The following is a 6000-nucleotide window of genomic DNA, read 5'->3' as shown; positions in this document are numbered from 1 at the left end:
TAGTTTATATTATGTTCAATATCATATTTTATAAGGTAAGGAAAATAAAGGCGCTACTGCGACTGCACCAAACCGTCGTTATCGTCAGTCTACTACGTTTCGCCGCTTTGTAAAACTCATACCGGACAACATCATCCAGCTATTTTAAATGCTAAATACTTACTGAAATGTATTTACAATTATGATTATTAAATTATTATATTATATTATTTATTTATTAAATCGTTTGACAAAAAATAAAAACAAAATTAATTAACAAACGGTACATAATATTTGCATTATTGTAAAATACCAAATACAAATAGTATTCCCACTAAGTGCCGCTTCAGTGTATACTAAAAAAAATAATACTTTAAATAAAATCCACCGGTATTCATATAAATAATAACAAAGATCATTATAGAGTTTTTATAGATGTATATTTACCAGCTGCCTTAGAAAATGTTAGTACATCAGAGTATCAATATTGAACAAGACATTGATGTATTAGTTTAGTTGGATCGTAAAAAATAATCCTGTAAGGGTATTTTTGTTATCCAGTCTCGGGTTGATAAACCTCCCCTTGTACGCTAAATATTCAGTTTCTGGTACACTGGTTATTGGATAAACGCCCCGTTATTTGTAGTTATTTGTAAGGCGTGTACCGTACCTACATGTAAAGGTGTATTTTTACCTGGTGCAAAAAAGGAAAACACCGACTAGTGTATATATATACTTATATACTATGCTACACATGAATAGCCTGTCATTTCAGCATCCACACTATACCTTTAGACAAAACGCCAACCCCACCATGGTTACAGGTATAATTAGAATCGCTGCTGGAGTTAAAACCCATGAATAACCTAAGAACGGAGTTAATAACTTCAGATATCCCGAGCAGGTGAACATTTTTGAAGTGGCATTTTGAAAAATTATATACGATTCAATATCTTTTATAATGCCATGACTCGTTTTAAACACGAACTCAAGAGATGCTTATCAGTTTTGAGATCGGTGAAGTCGAGGGTGATAAAATAAATCTGTCGATAGTATAAGTGAAGCTAAACAGAGTTCAGAAAACAGATTTAGCTAAACCAAATATTCAGTATCTATTATTAGTTATACTTAATTGTTATATTTTTTTTGCTATCATAAAAACATAATATCAATTTATACATCATATTAATTAAACTAAGTTAGTTAAAAATAAATATATTTTTTTTAATTATTTGTATACCGACTTATTTGCTATAGAACCTATTTACTTAAATATATATATATATAATATTATATAAGTTTAAAAGCTATTTTTTCGAACACCACCAATATATTTAAAATGCGTGACAATATAACTAGAATATAAATACTTCAATTATAATATGATCTTAGTATTTCAAAATACAATTTAAAATTTAAACATAGTTTGAAAATTTTCAAATAGACATACATTCAATATGGCGTATTACACACTTATTATTGTTAGTTTGAATTCATTAGAATTAATTTATTTCATTGAAAACAGGAAATAACTCTAAATTGACACTAAATCTATTCTCATATTAGTCATATTACATTTTTTACCCTTTGGCATTATATACCTGATATTATATATTGTTACAAGTGCCCTATTTATTATTTAAAGGCCTACCAAAATCATATAACATCACACGTCAATTAATACTACATGTAGACAAATTTAAATTTATGGTTAAAATCTATTATCATCTAATGAGTACATAATATGGTAATTTATTTCCATAAATTCAGCGAGTATATACCTCATAAATGTATAACTTGTTGGATTTCAGTAAGTATACCTATATCTACGTTTATTCAAAACTGTAATATAATTAGTTCAGGTGCAAAATTAAAAAAAAACTATAAATTAGTCTGCTATAGTTTAATTATTAGTGTTTGTACAAAATACAACGTTTGTGGCAAAAAAAAAAATTAAATTAAAATTAATTTCCAACACTTAAGGTGTTTACATAGCCCGAAGAACAAACAATTTTTTTATACCTGTAGGGTTGCTTCAAAAATGTTCTCGTCATATGTGCTCGATTAAAAATAAATACATGCGTGCTCTAACATTAAAGTTGGCCGGAGGCCAGTAAGTCCGAAATTCTACCACCCCGTGAATAAGTAGGCGTCACCTCAGCAAAACGGGCAAGTGAGCAAGGTGCAACAAGTTAATGGGCCATCTTTACACCTGGCTAACAATCTCGGCCAACCTGTATATTATAGTGTGTACATTCGGCACCTTGATAACAACGCATGGTTAAAGAAAAAAAAATATATATAATAATAAAATATAAGAGAACCGGAAAAATTGGCCCGTGATTACACGTCATATTGTAGTCGTCTGTTGTTCGTTGTTGTTTATAATGATTATCGTAGTCATTATCAGAAGCCTACCTCTTCCATGTGATCATTAACGCGTCAGTATTTCCCGTCCTACAGCTACGCCTTTTTTATAGTACCTAAGATAAAAAGAAACAACAGACATCATAGTTTTTAGATTCTCCAAAGCCGCAAAAATGGTTAGTGGATGAATGATTCGTTCATGTAGAACAATAAAACAAAACAAAAAAACATGTATTAATCGACTTATATTATCTTAACTTTACAAGAACAAGGAAAGAAATAATTTGGTAATCTCTATTCCTGTGATAAAATATAAAAAATATTGTTTAAACTACAATTTTAATTTAAAAATTTTACAAAAATATGTACATATAAAAGTAGATTTATATGAAAATATTATATGAAAAATAATCATACTCAATTATTATCATAAGTAAATTATTTATTAAAATTTATTTGAACCTATGTAACGACATAGTATAATATACTTTTGTCTTTATTTATCATACACAATTAATAAATTAATCAAAATAAATATTCCGTGTAACAAAAATTGAGGAGTAAAATGGTTATAATATGAACTATTTGTTATATAAATTATTACCACCTATTTAATATGAATTCTATATATATTTATGATTCTGATGCGTACGATGACGGACGAATAATATATTTTATAAGTTAATAATTAATAAATTTAATTCAAAAAATGTAATTTATCATGAACGTGCAAATACTATATAATATTATATATTATATAAATTGAATTATTTATGCAAGTTTCAATACAATATTTTTAAATATTTATTGTATTTATTACACATCTATAAAAATTGTTTATTAAATTGGTAAATATAAACATGACATATAAAAACTACAATAAAGTTTTTATGGAAATTGAATTCTATTTTACCAATCCTTACAAACTGTTTGAAATCTTAAGTTTATGACTATTTCCGAGGAAAAAAAACGATTGGCCATAAATGTGAAATGCATAATACAAAATCGCAAAGTTGAGGTTAGAATAATTTGACTACAAATAAGAGATATGTATACCTATATACCTACCTGCCGAACGGAAAGTTAGTTTCCATTTTCTAAATTTATTCAAATCGACACCAAAAACTTGGTGAAAACGACTACTCAAATAGATGGGCACGGTGCCACAATGGTATATACAGACTATACAGGTGACGATATTTCAACAGCTTTGGCGGCAAATCGGCGTTGTGTGATTGTGTAGCGTATATACCCATAAATTCTGCAGATTGTTACTAGTCGGGATCGCGAGTTCTTGGAAGCGAACGTCGTATATCCTGTGTGCATATTATAATATAATAACAACATTATATTATGTTATTATATATAATATACATATACAAGCACGGACGTACACTTGGGCCACTTTATCGCGTTAAGGGTGGCCCCGGATAACACATGCCGGCAGACACCTCTACCCCATGCGCGCACCCCCTCACCACCCGACGATCCCCGCGCATTGCTGCTGCAGTGGCGACGACCATAATATTGTAGCTATTTTTATGGCGAAACACACAGAATTAACACGTTTGGACGCACATCGGTGCGGACGGTTTTTACACTCGGACGGACGCGCATAATGGCTCACCGCCTTATGCACACGCCGGGTAACCAGAGATGTAACCAAACCCCATTGTGCCGACGGAGGTTATCCGCAAAATATTTTATACACACACCGCGAGCCAGTTATAATGGGACGACAGTATAATATATAATTTCATCAGCGGGCCCCGCCGTTGTATTTTTATTTCTTTTTTTCTTTTTTATACTCTGTTGAGGGGGTGTACGTCTTTAAAAACCCAATACAAAACGTGCATAATGGATTTACCCCCGGATTTGTCGACCGATACATTATATTACCAGTGGTATTATATTTATATTATTATTATTATTATTATTATTATTATTATTATCATCATCATCGTTATATTGTATTATTATTATATTATTGTGAGTAGGCACACATAATATTATATACATATTATATATATAATACACACACACATACAAACAGACACACAAGAAAAATACATCTCGGGCGGCGACGTATCAAGGGGATGGATGTGCGCGCGCGTTATTTAAGGTAGCCCGGCGACGAGACCTCAGGTCGGTCGTCCTTTTGTGTTCACAGACGCGCCCCCACCGCAACGACGACTCACGCGGGAGACGCGTCCAAAGCTAGTGGTGTCCAAAACGGTCCGCCGGCACCGGGTCGTCGACGCGGCCAACGGTGGCGTATTGGTAACCCGCGGGCTCGTTAAGAAATAAGAAAATCTTTTTATCCATATACACGCACGACTGCGGCACCGTATAATATTATTATAATAAAATATGCGCAGTCGGCGGGTGCGCGCACAGAGGCTGCTGCTGGAACCGACCGACTGGAACACGCGACCGTGGCGGCTCGGCGTCAACGACGGCGGCGGTTTTGCAGATGCTGCGTGAAATCATTGTCTCGTCTCACACGGGTCGTGTCCGTCGTCGCCCGAGCCCGACAAGTCGCTCGGCCTATCACACACTAACACACCCACTACATATACAGGAGCACAGCATTTGACATTGTTTAATGTTTATTTATGCGTAAAGAAATGTGCACGTATAATAATATGACCAAGCGTATTGTGCAATGACGTTATTCTGCACCAGTATAGTGTATATAAAATTGAGAAATTGATATGTTAGCATGTCCATTGTCGATGCGTTTCGATATCGTTCTCGTAATCCTGTCGATAGCACAACGGAGTATCCTACATTTTTTCAATTTTAAATATAATATATAGAATATTATTATAAATTATACATGGATAATAATAATGCGAAAACATTGTCGGTGGGGAGACCTTTTTAGCTTTTACGTTGAACGAAAAACTATTATTTTTCATTTCAATATTTAATTTCATTAAAATTATAGAACTTCTCAAATTTCAATAAATAAAATGTGCTTTGATATTTTTAAGTCGCTATAAGTATAACGTATAACTTATTAAGAACTTCGCATTATCTTATTATGTTTTAACAAACCATAATATTTTTTATCATCATTAATGCATAGAAAAAAACTAAAATAATTTCAAAATTTCAAAATTTCAAATGCTTATAAATATGTATAACGCTTGAATTAGTCTAAATATTTTTAAAATTACAATGTGTACAAAAATGATCATTTAAGTTGAAGTAGAGTATTTTAAGTTTTTGTGATTATTATTTTTTAAATAACAAAAAACTGATAAAGATAAATTGTCATATAAATGTTTCAAAATCCAATTTTTCAACATTTGAATTTCAATCGAATGTAAAAATTATATTATTTGTGATTACGCTTAATCAACCAAATATGATATTTGATGGAAATTACAATCTCTTCGGTTATTCATTTTCATATTTTCAAATAACAAAAAAAAAACAGAAGTCAAAACCTGCAGGTGTCGCCTAAATATTCCCAAAATATATAATATTACGATTTTATTGTAATTTAAAAAATAGTAGCTGAAAACTCAACTTACAATTGTTATTTAAATCTTAAATTATCATTTTCTAGGTATAAATGTTTAATATAAATATTGCTAAAAAATTATAGTTTGCAGATATTACTATTTTATTAGTTCTTGAATTGTA

This window comes from Rhopalosiphum padi, chromosome 1 (genome assembly GCF_020882245.1).
Source record: "Rhopalosiphum padi isolate XX-2018 chromosome 1, ASM2088224v1, whole genome shotgun sequence".
NCBI lineage: Eukaryota > Metazoa > Arthropoda > Insecta > Hemiptera > Aphididae > Rhopalosiphum > Rhopalosiphum padi.
This window is presented reverse-complemented; position numbering follows the sequence as displayed.